The 18,113-nt window shown below is 33.6% G+C and overlaps 1 long non-coding RNA gene across 2 annotated transcripts; it reads left to right on the top strand.

The window, feature by feature from the left end:
* The first annotated feature begins 239 nt into the window (after positions 1–239).
* On the top strand, positions 240–16,614 carry LOC127879789 (uncharacterized). Of its 2 annotated transcripts, XR_008049238.1 has the most exons (4): positions 240–617; positions 10,352–10,367; positions 15,020–15,151; positions 16,367–16,614. It is a non-coding gene; the product is annotated as an uncharacterized LOC127879789 (long non-coding RNA). The 2 variants fall into 2 exon arrangements; XR_008049237.1 differs by lacking the exon at positions 10,352–10,367 and having other exon boundaries at positions 247–617; positions 16,367–16,609.
* Positions 16,615–18,113: the final 1,499 nt, after the last annotated feature.

Genomic DNA, 18,113 nt, shown 5'->3' with positions numbered 1-18,113 from the left:
AAAATCTACCCACAATCTTTATTTAACATCTGTCGCTGTGAAGCAATTGCAAAATGAACATCCAGATCATGTTTTGGATCCAGATCACGAATATATATAAATATATATATATATATATATATATATATATATATATATATATATATATATATATATATATATATTTATATATATATATATATATATATATAAATATATAGTTTCAGATTGGGTAAAATGGTGGGTCAAACGTCCATTTTACGGCCGTATTGTTGGGTCTTTAGTCGATTGTCGGGTCCCAAAGTCGATTATCGGGCACTTGGACCCGACAGTTGAAGACCCACTTAAAAAAAGGCTGCTTAACATACTCATGACTATTTTTAAATTCAAATTTGCATATGTAATTTTACTCGAATTGTCGGGCCTATATCTCCCATTAGCAAACATTAGGTCAAACTCCACACAGCAGTTACATCCCTTGGGCATTCGCCAATCATTAATGTCTTTTTCTAGAATAAGGGAGGCCACTGCGTATGAGATTGACCAACCTCGGCGCAGTGATTTACCGGGAACCAGCATAGCAACGAACGACAACTCTGTAATAAAAATTGCCAATTTTCGCGGTTAAACTTAAAAAGGTAAGTGGCGATAATATTTATTAGGTTTATTTATATCTTTGGTTATTAAAATTATTCTGCAAATGACTGAATTTAAACTGAAACTGCAACCAATAATTAGGACACAGTTTCTGAAACGTTTGCTGACAATGAAAACATATTTCAAACATGTAAAGCCGTGGCACGAATTTAGGTGACAACCTTGTTACCGCAAACAAACAAATGTAACCTATAATCTGCATTTAATGCAGATATAGTGACATTCATGAAAGCAAGCATGATTGTAGCATCAGATCATTTCCATGCGATACAAGTTCAATATATGTTTTAGGCTGACTGCAATGGTTAGACTGGGGAAATAAATTATAAAAGAACAGAATCTTTAACCACACAAGACAGTTGGACTAGCCTTAGTGGTACAGTCATGTTACTATTACCGGATCAGTAGCGTAATAAAGTTGTTCTGGGGAAAAGCAATAAATGGTTTAAGACTTCTTTTACATCAGTTTGATAAGGTTTCCAGACAAACGCTCCCACAAACAATCGCTCCTACGCTAAATTAGTTCTGGCTTCAATAACTTTAAAATTCGCTTTCTATGAATTTTGAATGGCGCAACATTAAAGTTATGGACCAACCCCAGTAGGAAAGTCAACCAGGAATATACGAAAAGTTGACAGTTAACAAAGACCGCTCCAAAACAGCTTGTAAAAGCAGTTATTGGCCCAAATCAGCTACTTTATGTCTTTATTGGAAAGATTGACATTTTTCACATTTAACTGATATGTTTTTTTACAAAATACTATCTTAAACATTTAACATTTATCTTTTCTGCTCTAACATATAGACCAGTTGACGAGTGAAGTCACGCGCACCTGCAAATATTACACTCCGCCCACTGGTTGGCAAAAAGAGGTGAAATTCATATAAGCGCTTATAGAGAAAGTTGAAATAATAATCGTTTTTATTGATAATCATGCACTATATCAAATATAATTTTACTAACTATGTCTGAATTAAACATAAGCGTGCAAGGAAATGCATTTTTGGAACGATTATATTGTTGTTATTATTTGTTTTTACTATAAACGAAATCTGGAGTGGAACACAATATACGAGCACGGTATGCAGTTACCATAAAAATCTCTACTTGGCACATCTTCGCGACCATTTTTTAGATAAAAAATTCTCTGATATTGAAATTTTTTCAGAATAAAACAAATTTAATGAACGAACAAAAATAAGGATGTAAACAAACAGCAAATAGATCGACTTTATGTACGCAACATATAGTAACTGATTTGAACATGCCTGTAAAAACTTGCCTTGTTACACATTAAATAAATTCTCTTGATAAATGTAATTGTTTTTATTTAATTATTCACACCATTTTTGACACTCTTTGTTTCAGCGTTTTTAACCCGGTGTTTTATTGCACTTTTGTTCATCATAAAGCGATTATCTCGTTATGATCGGATACTGTCCAAACAATTACAAAGAACACATGGTGTGATAAATCCAGGGACCTATTCTTGGCCACTGCATAAACCACATGTGGCATACAAGTGTCTGGTCATTAAACATCATTTATGATACCTCCATGTCATCTCTTGGCATATTGAGCGATCATCTAAGCAAAATTGTAAAGCCAAAATACGAAACAGTTGCTTTAATAAAATATTTGAACATATTAAAAAATGAAGATATTTGTCCGAAATGGATTAACAGGAATTAGTGTATGTATATATTAGCCTGTTTAATCATAATAATAGAGTGTTAATAACTATAAATTAAAAATATTGTGCAATTTCATTGCTACACAATTAACGTATTTAACGAGTACCGGCAAATGTAAACTCGGCTATTCATGTTTAGATTGTACGTTTCTGTAGTGTATGAAATGACATGAAAACAAGCAAACAACAAAAGGGTAAAAAATACTTGCGTAAAATAAATTAATATATAGATATATTTATCATAAAATGCTAGATTGTTATCACTCCTTACCACCAGTAAAGAGAGTGCATGCAAAGACAGTTTAATTTGCTTAATATGCAGTTCTTGTTTTTCATATGTATGATGGAAACGAAACGGTAATTCATTCCATGTAAAATAAAATTACTACAATGTTTATTAAATGTAATGTATTCCGCTTTTAGGGCTTCGTTTTATAATTGATTAAATGCCCCTCTTGCACCTTCGTTCGCTTATGAACAATAACAATATCTGCACCACTTATAATTATAATCAAATTAATGTATGTGTTATTATCTTTGAAATATAATTTACCAAAATCTTACAATCACAAAAAATATGAAAGAATATTTATTGTTTTGTTTTGTTGGATTGCCAGTTTTTAGTCTGATGTATTAATATTATTAATATGTATTTTTATACAGAGGTAATTATATTTATGAAAATACATTTATTGGTACAAAATATTATATTTTTGCACTATTATTTAAGAGTTTTTATGTTTATTTCGGATTTTTGCATCGTTTTATTGACTAAACAAACGACATGTATACATGATTTACGTTACTGTAACCAGTGTTTTTTGCCAACCAGCCAGTGCGCATGCGTGGAAAATCCCGAATGTAAACAATAACATTCAACTGGTCTATCGAGAAAAACAGTGACGTGACACATATGATTGAAATGCGAATCTCCCGAGATTTCACGGTCATATGATGTTATTTCTATTTTTAGTAACAAACCATGTGCTCAATTGTTTACAAATTCAGAAAGACATTTCCCGTTTTTTTTATAATTATTCTTGCTTGTTTTGTAAACAAATTGTAGTGTAAATACAAAATCAATGTACAAAATATTCAAAATTACCAAATTCACTTTGAAATCAGTGTTTAAATCCACCAGACGTAACTTGTTAATCACAAATAATAGATTTCAGAAAACGAAAGTAATGTTTACAATTCCAGCAAAAAATGTCAAGGTCGATCCGAAAGTATCCAAATGAAAACTCGTCACATGACAAAGCGACAATGGTGCAAAATTATGACTTTCAGGCTGATGAGAGTTATTTTCATCTATTGTAAGATGCATTTGAAACATTTGAATCTTAAAATATGCCCCGATGCAGTAATTTATATTCATTCACCAATATATGAAGGAATGTATCCAAGAAAACATACTGTCTTTGATTTATAGCGTGACATAAATCTGTCACCACTCTGGTTGACTTTCGATACAGGGTTGACTTCAGCGTACAGATATGTCAATACTATATAAACTGTACGCTGAAGTTTCTTTAGCTAACGCTAAATTTGACAGGGCGGACATTCGCTCCTACAATGTTTTGATAGGGCGGACAGTAGCTCCTATATTATTTTGCCAACTCGGACAATCGCTTCTACATTATTTTGTCAACCCGGACAGTCGCTCCTACATTATTTTTATTCAACGGCAAAACGTTCTATATGCCTATCAAAGACTTACACCTATAATTAACCGACAATTAATTTTGCCAACTTGTTGACAGTTAGCCAATTCAAAACATTACATTTCCTACATTACATTTATTGGAATACATGTAAGTGCCATTTTGCGAATGGGATAAACATAAAAACCGCAAATATGTTGTTCTTAATTTCATTTGTTTTTATGATATGACATTTATATGACATTTATAAACATATATATACACAAAATACACAAACGAAAAAACATCCAAACAAAAGGTCTTTTGTGTCTGTCAGTGGCTCACCGTCTTCTTTCTTACGCGTTTTATCACCGATTATATTTATATAATAGCAAAGAATTAAATTGTTATATATTGATAGAATGTTATACCAGAAAAATTATACATTGAAGACGAAATTCATAAAATGCAACATGCAGGCAAATTCGACTGTACAGACATGTTCGATTTACTGCATAACCATCATATGGTTGACTTAGACATGTGCTTCTTTGAGTACGAGTGACCCTCTAAGCATAGCACAGACTGACTGCGTTTGTTTGTTAGAATGTTCCATGTTGGTAGTAAATTATTGGCGTAATATTGACATTACAATATATACATATTGTTTTCACAGATTGCTAAATTACATTTAAAGAATCGACCAACTGTAACATAGTTTCTTAATAAGTAAATTGATTTATTAAAATCACATTGATCCGCTCATGTTAAATTGGCTTTCTGTTAACAAGTTGGCAAATTTAATTGTCTGTTAATTATAGATGTTAGCCGGGTTGGCAAAATAATGTTGGAGCGACTGTCCGCCTTGTCAAATCCAAAATGTATTTGTGTTACCTTTTTTTCGCCGCAGAATGCATGCATTAACGGATCAGTTGTAGCTATAACAGATCACATGATCAAAACCACTCAAGGAGGGGGGCATTTAACATATTATTTAAACTGTCGAAACATGAACTTTGTTGTTTACAAGGACCAAGTTATATTGCCAGTTATAAATAATATTCATGTTTTTGTTATTGTTATTGATTGTTTTCTATATGTGATCTTGTATTCTTGTGTGAAATATCTGATGAAAATCCTAAATAGATCAGAAAGATATGGGCGTGTTAAAAACCATGAAATTATTTGAATCATATATAATCATCGATATTAAACATGGATCATAAATAAAACTATAAGATTGATGTCATTTATTGTAAGAATCAACAAGATTTTCATATATTTTAATATAATATATTAGCAATACGCATATTATCACGCTTGATCTGTTATTGTCCTTATTCTTTATTTCATTTAAGGTGCTGCAAAATCTTTAAACACGAATCAAAACTGAAATGGACTTTTGCAGGCAGGACTACTAAATGGCCTTAAAATTAATGCTTAAACTTCTTGCTTGCCAACATAGTTATACTAGCATGTGGCCGCGAACAATGTTTAACCTCGATTTGGAAACGAGACAGAAATCAACAAAATTGTATATAAATGTCAGCAAAACATACCGAAATGTTTGACAAAGAGTCTTTCCCATTACGACTCAATCAGTGCGTTTTAAAGAACAGACCTTGAAGATGCTATATATTAAATATCATCTAAAATATCAACTATTTATCGCAATGCGCAGTCTGTAATTTACTGATGTTTAGGAACCAAAAGTTAGGTAATGTCCGGTTATATGATCATATGCTAAAAATGAAGTATGCTTTCTGCTTTCTGTGCATTGATTTTTTTAATCCAAAATGTTTTGGGCCTGCCCAGCTAGCTGAGTTGATGGCTCAGTTGATAGAGCGCCAGACTGTCAATTTTTAGGTTTGAATCTGGGGGTAGGATAAAGTTTCTTCATAGAGATTGGTTCCCGAACATTGTAACATTGTATTTGTAGGTCATTCTTCCCCAACCTCTGAATCAAGTTGGGAAGAAGTGGGTCACTTGTGGTTGGCTAATACTGGTCACAAGAAGTAGGAAAGCTGGTTCATGTCCTGACCACTTGCAAAATGACCTTAATTTGGGTTCATGAAGGCATTAAACCTGATCAATTTAAATTCAACCAAATTCTTTTGCCCAAAGGTCAGAGTTTCAAATACATTCCAACACAACAGCTGTTGGCAGTCACCTCGATTATTGATTATAAAGCCCCGTCCAGTTCGATTGTCAGCGGCTAGCAGTCAATAGTATGGTCGTTTCAATAACATTGCCAACAACGATCATTTGTCTAAACTGTTTTCAATTTTCTAAAGATTGACTGTTTCCAAAACACAATTTAATATTAATCTTAAAGAACTGGACCAACGTTATTCCTTCTTCTGTTTGAGATTTTGCAGAACTTCTCCCTAAAGTGACTAGTCTTTATGACATTAAGTGAGTAATAAGGCCTTTCAAAATTTCATTCTCTACAGTTATTTGATTAATTATTAAATATTATGAAAATTTAAATATCATTTATGTTAGATATAGAGCCATGTATTAATCTTGCATGATTTTCATGTCTGATAGATGTTTCACTCAACAGTTTGTTTATGCAGAAATAAAACAAGTAACTGATTTTTATGCCCCCCTTCAAAGAAGAGGGGGTATATTGCTTTGCACATGTTGGTCTGTCGGTCCGTCCACCAGGTGGTTTCCGGATGATAACTCAAGAACGCTTGGGCCTAGGATCTGTGCAAGTGGAAGTCAAGTTCTTAAACCTTTGCATGCTGGGAAATTTGTCGTCTGCTAAAATGTTGTCTGCTGAATTTCTCAAATTAGCGTTTTCTTTGAATTTTTTCAAAGAATACTATAAGAATAGCAAACAGTTTGGATCCTGATGAGACGCCACATTCTGTGGCGTCTCATCTGGATCCAAACTGTTTGCAAAGGCCTTCAAAATTCGGTTCCAGCACTGAAAGAGTTAAGAAAATCCCTGGAGTTGGTACTGTGCATCATTTAAGATTCCTCTTTGTAGCCTTGACCTTAAGTCATTTAATCTTGTTTGTTAATTTCAATTTCAGCTGGCACTACATGTTTTTGCCTTTATATGTTTGAACAAATAAAATGGGCATCAAATCCTTTAAGCAAACAAACAATTGACTCTGGGATACGGCCTTACCTTTCAAAAGGGGAAAATACCATGTGACGGGCACTTTTGGGGAAAAATTGCAATAAATTGTCATAAACCGAAGGTTAATTACATGTAATAACCATTATTTGCTCCACTTAAAAGCTGTAGCTTTTTATATGGCTTTCCCCTACCACAAGTGATTGGAGCTATACTGCAATCACTGTGTCTGTCTGTCCCACATGGGTTTATGAATAAAATAAAACATTTCAAGTTTCAAATGCTTAACTGTTCCCTGGAATTGTTCAGGAAAAATGCCTTGTAATTTGTTTAGCAGTCACATAAACAACCAAGCTATGTAAAATGGAATTTTTACACCCATTATTGCTGCTTCTTCCTGTATTTGCGCGATGATTATCTGAGATATTAACTCTATGATTCTGTATTCTCAAATCTTTTCTATAAAGAAGGAATGTAGTTGACAATTGTTAATAGTTTTATTTGATCGTTCGTCAAAAAGTTGTAATTCTGTTACTCTTGTATCTTCAATGCAATTGAGTAATTAAATAGCAATTAAATTGAATGCGTTTTAATTCCCTTTTATTATTGTTTAACTTGAGTAACAATGCTATGACGTTAAATTTTATTTACACTTAAATGTATTATGAATATTGCTGGGCCAAGTGTGAGGTTGAGCGCTCTATAACCAGGTTTAAACCCCCAATGCTTTGCATTGACCGTTCCAAGGCGGTGACCCCAGCTTTATTCATATTTTGTGTTTATGTTGGTTTGTATTGTGCTGTATTGTGCTGTTTTGTACTGTTTGGGCAATCGGTCACTTGCCTTAAATAAAGGACCTACTAATTGTTTTTAATGAAAATTCAATACTGCTCCAGCAGCTGGAGTTTCACTTCTTTATATTGTATTATTTTTTAACCGATTTTTTTTCAAAACTTTCCCTCTGTGTCATCTGTAAAAGACTAAGATTAATATTTCTTTGCCAAAATACAGAGGAAATTTTTAATGGAATATTGATTGTTGCTTTAAAGCTTTTATGATAATCAGTAACAGAAGCAGTAACATTCAGCCATAATTATGTATCCACACGGCTATAAACTAATACCAAGCTTCCCATTCCCCTTCTCTTCAGATACTTCCTTTCTTTCAAAGGGAAACAGTGGTGGTAAACAGATGATATTGCAATATTGCAATACTTCTTCCTCTGCCAAAATACATGTTATAAACATTGTTGGGCCTCTTATCAGTTATAAAAATTGTAGGGTCCCATATAAGAAATAAACATGTTGACACTAATTTTCAGATTTCATATAAGTCATATTGTTGAGTCTCATATATGAAATACTGTTGGGTCCCATATAAGTAATATTGTGGGGTCCCATATAAGGTATATTGTCAGGTACCATATAAGAAATATTGCTGGGTCCTATATAAGAAGTATTGTTGGGTCCCGTATAAGAAACATTGTTGGGTCCCATATTTAAGAAATTTTGCAAGAAATATTGTCAGGTACCATATTATATAAGAAATATTGTTGGGTCCTATATAAGAAGTATTGTTGGGTCCCATATAAGAAACATTGTTGGGTCCCATATATAAAAAGTATTGTAAGAAATATTGTTTGATCTCATATAAGAAACATTGTTGGGTCCCATATACGTAAAAAGCATCGTTGGGTCCAACATAAAAGATACAAGTTGACATTCTAGGGTCCCTTATAATTTAATTAACATTAAATGTATAATTAACACTTTAGGTATCCATATAAGTAATGAAAATTGTTGGGCCTGGCCCTTTATTAGAAGTAGACATGTTTACACTTAATGACTAATGTTGAGACCCATATAATTAAAATGTATTGCTAGTAGACTGAACTGCAATTTTCTAACACTGGTTTCAGTGACACACATTCACTGTGCAGATTTCTACTAAATATGTGTTGTTTTAATCTCAAAATTAGTCTTGAGGGTTAATTGACACACCCATTAAATTATTTCCTTATAACCATATGGTATCCGTTGTTAATTCGAATGTTATTTATCATTTTGCCGTTCATCGTAATTTCTTTTCTGCTTGCCACCATCTTGGACGATGACGTAAATACAGGCATGCTCAATCACTATACATTGACCACTGCCAGTATCCTCCGCAATATAGACAATCCCAGAATCGATAATAAGGGCGCCGCCATATTGGCTATTACGTATTTTTGAGTAGTGACTTAATGGACTTTCCTACATTAATAGATAGTGACATCTACAATTATTTTGTGCTGAAAATGAACACACAAAAACCATACCTATGCTTATTTGCTCAAAGAGACATTCAGACAGGAGAGGAGCTTCTTTATGACTATAGTGTGTCTGATCTACCATGGAAGGTTAGTTATATCATATACATCATATTTAATAAATAGATGATGCCATTATCATGAAGAAGCACACATGAATGGATGTCAAACTACTAACATTACTTTTGTCATCAAACAGCTTATGGCTTTTCGCTAACATAATTGTATCCTCAAAAACAGCTGTTAACCCTTTGCATGCTGGGAAATGTGTCTCCTGCTCTAATTCATCTGCTGAATTTCAAAAATTAGCATTTTCTTCGAGTTTTTTTCATAGAATATTATTAGAATAGCAAACAGTTTGGATCCTGATGAGACGCCACATTCTTATTTTTTCCCTGTAACAAAAAGGAAAGAGCATTTATACATTTGTATTTGGTATCTAGCGTCTCTAATTGGTCCACTATCAGGATTGTTTAAATAATGACCCTTTGGTTAAAATTTGCTCCTTCCTTGGAGATCACATCTTTTACAAAAATTAATGAGCTATCAGATTCATCTTATGTTCCAAGTTAATCAACCCCACAAATCAATAAGAGTTCAGCAATCTTTATTATAGCTGTTGAGCAATATTGGGCTTTTTTATGTCCCCCACTATAGTAGTGGGGGACATATTGTTTTTGCCCTGTCTGTTGGTCTGTTGGTTGGTTGGTTGGTCTGCTGGTTGGTTTGCGCCAACTTTAACATTTTGCAATAACTTTTGCTATATTGAAGATAGCAACTTCATATTTGGCATGCATGTGTATCTCATGAAGCTGCACATTTTGAGTGGTGAAGGGTCAAGGTCATCCTTCAAGGTCAAACGTCATATAGGGGGACATTGTGTTTCACAAACACATCTTGTTGGACCTTTTGTTTAGTCTTGTGTTATCTGGTACCTTTTATAAAATCAATATTAAGTTACTTTTGCAATAATTTGTAGGAAAAGAAAGCCAATGGTATGTTTAGTTCACAGTTTTTAATGGATGTAATGATACTTTGAATGGTAATATTGGGAAGTAAGTAGGTAAATATTCTTGTTTAAATTGTCTAATTATTGAGTAAGCCAATCTTGTGAAATACAATTTAGCAGAACGTTCAAAGAAAATAAGTTTTTATGGCCAACTTCGCATCATGGTTGTCAGTTTTTTTCAAGGCTGATAAATAGTTATGATAATTTCAATACTGTCAAAAGTATGCAAATGATAGTTGGCACACATATTCATGTACATCTCTTAGGAAAAAAGCAACATAACTTTAAGCGGGTATATTCGATTTTTAAATGCGTTAAATTGTAATATATTGAAACAAATATGCTATAATAACACGCAATATGCAAGAAAAATGATACATTTAAGACGAATTTCATAAAATGCAGCAAATGCAAACTTGCGCACCAAGCTGATTGTGACGAAGATAATTCGTACATATTTTCCTACAATAACCGATGCATTCGTCTTTTAAGTAAGTGTTCGTGTGTCGTATGAATCAATATCGCTGCAGGAATTGAAAATGAACCGTTAAACTTAATTTAGATTCACATCTTACATGCATGATATACATGCTGGCGAATTCGGCTGTACAGGCTTTTTCGATTTCAATTTTAAATATTCTGCTTATTTCGCATTTTCCGACAAATGTTCTTCTTTACTTGTATTTTAGTTTATTTTGAAATATATGTATAATACGTTTTTTGCACATTTTATATTAATTAATAAATATTTGACAAGATCGTATAAACCCGCTTTAAATGGTCTGCCACCTAGGGCAAACATGTATATGATACTTGAATTATCCAGTGAATGGCAAAATCTAATTCAAAGGTATCATTACAGCCTGCTTGTTAAGATTTAATTTTCATGTTTGTTTGCATCTTTTCATTTTTAGCTCATCTATTTTTTGAAAAAAAATTATGAGCTATTGTCATCACCTTGGCGTAGGCGTCCGATTAAGTTTTGCATTTACAGGGGTTTTTCTGTCTATTTTGGGAAAAGGAGTCTGACCAAATTGGGAATTTTTTATCGACACAATTGGCCATTTTGGGAAATTTTGCTTCGATTAAACAGCTCATTTGGGAAAAAATAGTGAATATATCATGCTTAAATAATTCAGTAGTTTAACAAATAAATTTGTTTTTATTTGTTATTTTGTCTTCTTTATATAAACAGATGCAATATTGGGCGTGTTCAACGTTTATTCAAGTACTGCATTTTTGTTTATTAGTTACAGTTACACTCTGAGATAAGAACTGAACAGTCAAAACCTTATAGCAGATATTTTTTACCAAAACAAACACTGGTTAGTCACACAAGTTATAAGACACTTCATTCTTTAAAGAAAAAAAAATATTTTTTTTTTGGAAGTTGGGACTTTTTTTTAATATTTTGGTTTGGGATCAGGTCCGTTTGCTTTGGGAGTGCCTCCGTTTTCCGGAGGCGCAGACAGTGCTGAAAACCCCCTGATTTAGGTCCACTTTACTCATTAAGTATCAATGCTTTTGCATTCAAACTTGGTACACTTACTAACTATCAAGAGGGGACTGGGCAGGCAAAGTTAGATAACTCTGGCGTGCATTTTGACAGAATTATGTGCCCTTTTTATACTTAGAAAATTGAAAATTTGGTTAAGTTTTGTGTTTAGGTCCACTTTATTCCGTAAGTATCAAAGCTATTGCTTTCATACTTGCAACACTTATTAACTATCATAAGGGGACTGTGCAGGCAAAGTCATGCAACTCTGACTGGCATTCTGACGGAATTATGGGCCCTTTATACTTAGAAAATTGAAGATTTGGTTATGTGAATTTTGTGTTTAGATCCATTTTACTTCTAAAGTATCAAGGTTATTGATTCTAAACTTCAAATACTTTCATGCTATCATGAGGGTACTGTACCTGGCAAGTTGAATTTTACCTTGACCTTTGAATGACCTTGACTCTCAAGGTCAAATTATTTAATTTTGCTAAAATTGCCATAACTTCTTTATTTATGATTAGATTTGACTGATAATTTGACAAAACAACTCTTAACTGACATACCACAATAGACTCCCCCCACCTTATAAATGACCACCACACCCTTACACTATACCCCCCTCCCCCCCCCCCCCCACCACCACCCAGCCCATTTTATTTTTTATGTTCCCATTCACTATAGTGGGGGACATATGGATTTTCCCCTGTTGGTCTGTTTCTGCCAACTTTAACATTTTGCAATCACTTTTGCTATATTGAAGAAAGCTACTTCATATTTGGCATGTATGTGTTTTTCATGGAGCTGCACATTTTGAGTGGTACTTTCTGATAATGGGTTAAAATGAAAGTGAATATCTGTTAACAGTTGCACTGCATAAGCATGAAACAAATTGCCTGGATTATTTCATTTATTTTTCTTACACATACTGCTCTGATAGGGAATACATCTTATAAACATGACTTGCGAGTTTTTCACACCTTTATTGACATTACACAACAGATTAACACCAATGAGCTGTCGAAAGTCGTTTAACCTCTATGCCATTAAAATCTGTTAAATGGACGAATAAAGCAATTAAGCTGTGATCTTCGCCATCTTTGTACCAGATTGCAGAATTTCCAATTTCAGATTTCCAGTTTGCGAAGTCATTTTTGCCAATTCCCAATGGGCAGAATATTTATTTATTAGGTTGTTTACGATGTATCCTTGTTTGAAGCTTTATTATTGCAATATTTCTGCCTAAATACATGTAATAAGAATTGTTGGGCCTCTTACAAGTAATAAACATCGTAGGGTCCCATATAAGAAATAAACATGTTTACACTAATTTTCGGGTCTCATATAAGTAATATTGTTGGGTCCCATATAAGAAATACTGTTGAGTCCCATATAAGAAGTATTATAAGAAATATTGTTGGGTCCTATATTAGAAGTATTGTTGGGTCCCATATACGAAACATTGTTGGGTCCCATGTATAATAAGCATTGTAAGAAATATTGTCAGGTACCATATAAGAAATATTGTTGGGTCCTATAAGAAGTATTGCTGGGTCCCATTTTAGAAACGGGTTTTTTACCTTCTATAACAGACGCCGAACTAGGCTGTTTGTTTCCCCTTTCTGGTCAAAAAAATTCCACCTAAAAAAAAATATATATTTATTTTTAGCTCCATCTGGCCAGCGGGGCTTATGTCATGGTCCTGTGTCCGTCGTGTGTCCATGCGTGCGTTAACTTTTTCTTTAAACATCTTCTTCTTCTTCTTTTTACAGTTTTGAGCACGAACAGTCCGTTTTTCACGATTTAAAACGGCCGTTTTTGTAAATATTCACGGACATGAAAGGATTGTGAATTGGCCGTGTCAAAATTGTGAAATGTCCGTCCATGGCCAATCGCAAAGAAGGAAAAAAAGCCCTGAATCCACAACGAATACAATGACACAATACAACATAAAGCTAATTATGGCATGTTCACAGACATTCAAATATTTTGCAGAAATGCATTTGCCGTTGTTATACATTTTTATACACGTATAATATGTACGTAAAAACGACACCCTTCTATTACTCATCATATTAAGGGTTGCGGCATGTGGATATTGTCTTTAACATCTTGAATGGCAAAAAGGGATTTTTGTCCGTTAAATGAAGGATTTTTTGGCTGTTTTAAAGAATTTGAAGTATTATAAAATTGTTTATAAGTTTTTGTCACAGTGTATATGGGTTCCTCTACCCCTCCAGTGCACATATTACTCCTCGTCAAATTTTTCTTGGTCATACGTGCACTGTTTGGGTAGAGGAACCAATATACACTGTAAACAAAAACTATAACTTATGATATACATAACAGCAAAACTTCAGTTGTAATGTCCAATATACTTTTCTGTAGATTTCAGTAAGACCCACCAATGGATAATAATATCAAGGCCCAACTGTTGACTATATACTTATATATATGTGGCGCGTTTCTGAAAAAGGCCCCTTTTGTGTGAACGTCAAATAACGGAGAAATGACGTTGTGAAGATATGCATTATTTTCCGACGTTTAAAAATTATTTTAGACAAACATCACACAAATTTAATCACTATGCTAATTCATTTAATTTAGAACGTGTAACAATACAAATTGGCCATATTACATGTATAGTAGTAAACAACGGACAAAACTTCTTGCAAAATTATATCGTCAAAATAGTTGCATTGATATAAAAACATTTTTAGAGTTCACATAGCATCTCTTCAAAATTATAGGTTTGAACAAGTTTTCATTTGATCATATAAAACGTGTACATTATCTGAATAGGAAAAGAACGAACTTTAAGAACATTTTAAAAACTCAATTTATTTTTGTCACATTCATATGGCCTTTTTTTCTGAACCATGTCACGTAAACATAATAGCAAAACCTTCTGTTATCCAAGCCAATATATATTTTCTATAGATTTCAGCAAGACCCACCAATGGATAATAGACATACAAGACCCCACTGTTGACATTATATGTTTACAGTCATTGAGGCAACTGTTGAAGACACCCACAGTCTAGAATCTATACAGGAGTCAGAGCCTCTCATGATACAACATGCCAGTATTGACTGTGCTGATCATATGCAATCTACAGGTTTCACTTTGGTTCTTTCAGAGTCCATGTCAACTGCTGACAGTGAAGAGCCAGGCAGTCTGACCCATGATAGGAGGGAGCCAAGTGAAGAGCCAGCCAGTCTGACCCATGATAGGAGGGAGCCAAGTGAAGAGCCAGCCAGTCTGACCCATGGTATTTCTGTTATCTGTTGGGCCTCTTACAAGTAATAAACATCGTAGGGTCCCATATAAGAAATAAACATGTTTACACTAATTTTCGGGTCTCATATAAGTAATATTGTTGGGTCCCATATAAGAAATACTGTTGAGTCTCATATAAGAAGTATTGTAAGAAATATTGTCTGGTACCATATAAGACATTCTTCAAAAGTTCCAAGGTTACTTTGTCATGGCGATTTGCCAATCATTGGTTCAGCATTTCTTACTTGCTGTCAATATACCTTGAGCGACCATTGCAGTCCTTTTGTTTACTTTAGTCTTTGATACATAGATTTGTTATTTTATATTAAACTTTGCTGTTAAATCAAGAATTGTTGTGTTGTTTTATATGTATGTATTTGCTTTGGTTCGAATATGGCCATATTAAATGTATGCAAATGTGTTATCCTTGTCAAATAAAAAATCATTTCTTGAAACATTCAAGGTTCAATATTGAACTTTCTATTTATTATTCAGTACTTATTTTTTATTTTACAAACTGGTACAATCGTTCACAATTACTTCTAAAGTCTAGTTGTGCAAATATGGGATTGCTTAAGCCATTTAAGAATTATGGTCTTTGTTTCATATCCCTGTACAGATGAGATATTGTGACCTGAAGGTTTCTTTATTATGGCACAATATTTATTTAGACTTTCAGCAATTATACTACATTCTCTTCCAGTTTAATGGCATACATACATACATGTATACTTCGGCTTTTATACAGAAATAAGTAATTATGTTGAATATGCTTGCCATCAATTTGTGAATAAATTATAATAAAAACTTTTATGGAGACCTTTGATTTTGGCAGCTTTTGTATGACAGAAAATGGTTATCTGTGAGAACCCAATAATTGATTTTAAATTGTTAGACCCAATTGTTATATTTAACATAAATTTTGGCATATATACAGGAAGTAGCTATTTCAAAATGGCGGATCATGTAAATACCAAACCACGTGTTGTGTTTTTCAGAATTAAACATTACAAATTTTTTGACTCTGTAAATGCATGGTGTGATTACAAGAATTTGGAGCACCATAATGACTACAACTATACAGATAAAAGCTTTCTTGTGTACATCTTTTCTGTAGAAGATGCAAAACAAATTTGTTAAATTGGCAGCAAACTGGAATGATGACTGCATATTTGTGAATATAATCAAGAATTAACATGCTTTATAGATTCTTGACATGACTCATGGTGAACTAAAATTGCTTGCAAAGCATCTGGGACATGATGTGAAGACCCACAAGGAATATTATCAGTTGTCTTCCAGTACCATGGAACTCTCAAAGGTATATATTTCATTAATAAAAATCTTTAAATTTTCCATACACAGATATTTGAAAAACTAAATGCTATATTGTAACTAAGAGGGCTAAAAGAAAGAATAATTTAACAGGCAGCCACAGTAAGACCATATCTGATGTTGACTTTGACTAGTATGCTTTGCATTAATGGCTTTTTATGCCCCCTGGATCGAATGAACGGGGGTAATTGTTTTTGGCTTGTCTTTCTTTGTATGTGTGTGCGTGTCAAGGTGTGTGTGTGTGTCCAAAACTTTTACCAAAACTTAAACGTTGATCATAACTTTTGAAATATTGAAAACAGCAACTTGATATTTGGATTACATGGCGTATCTCTCTGGACCTGCACATTTGAGTGGTGAAAGGTCAATGTCATCCTTCAAGGTCAAAGGTCAAATAAAAAAAAAGCGGCACAGTAGGGGCATTGTGTTTCTCTACAAACACATCTCTTGTTGTGAGTGTGTTTTGTGCTACAACCAAGGTCCAGGCCAAGGTGGAAACTCTCCAGTTCATGTTATTGTTGTTTTGTCTATTTAGCCCTCATTGTCATACTGTTTAGTGTTGTCTGCTAATTGTTGCATTGTTGACTATTTTATATTATTGTGGCTTTTCTTCATTTATTCAATGGGAATTTTGGTCACTGACCAGCTTTTCATTAATTAAGTTCTTTATACTGAAATGTATCAAAAATGCAATATCTAAAGGCAGTACATCACACAAGCTAGCATTATATAAAGCGTAATTATACCCAATTACCTATGTGTAATGGGGGGCTATATAAAAGTCACTTTATTTCTGTCCCAAATTTCATCCGAATCTTCACCAAACTTGGTCACAAGTTGTATCTAGATGATGTCTAGGTCAAGTTGAATATGGGTCATGCCTGGTAAAAAAACTAGGTCACAAGGTCACTTAGTGCTTTTAAACACAAAGTTGTCTGGACCATAACTATTTCATTTATTGTTAGATTTTAATTGACTTGGTTTTGATTTGTTCACCATCATGGACCGTGTGTCGCGCGAAAGAATTGCGTCGATATCTCCAAGAACTTAGATCAAGGTCACTTTTGGAGTTCAAGGGTAAAAATGCTTGTCCGGGCCATAACTTTTGTCATTCATTGTGAGATTTTAAAATCATTTGGAACATTTGTTAACCATCATTGGAGGGTGTGTCGCGCAAAGAATTTCATCTTGTCCGGGCAATAACTGTGTTGTTCTTTTGAGATTTTAAATCAGTTGGAACATTTCACCATCATTGGAAGGTGTGTTTGTGCGAAAGAATTACGATCGATATCTCCAAGGTCAAGGTCACACTTTGAGTTCAAATGTCAAAAATGGCGCATAAATGAGCTTTTCTGGGCCATAAACTATGTAGTTCATTGTGAGATTAAAAATCAATTGGCCACATTTGTTCACTGTCATATGACTTGTGTTGTCACGTGAAAGAGTACGATCATATCTCGAAGGTCAAGGTCACACTTTGTTCAAAGGTAAAGAAGGCCATAACTATGTTGTTTCATTGTGAGATTTTAAAATCATTGTTTCACGTTATGGATGGTTGTGCAGGAAAGAATTATGTCGATATCTCCAAGGTCAAGGTCATGCTTTAATTTCAAAGGTCA

Source organism: Dreissena polymorpha, chromosome 4 (genome assembly GCF_020536995.1).
Source record: "Dreissena polymorpha isolate Duluth1 chromosome 4, UMN_Dpol_1.0, whole genome shotgun sequence".
Taxonomy (NCBI): Eukaryota; Metazoa; Mollusca; class Bivalvia; order Myida; family Dreissenidae; genus Dreissena; species Dreissena polymorpha.
Note: the sequence above shows the minus strand (reverse complement) of the source record. Positions and strands in the feature narration are given on the sequence as shown.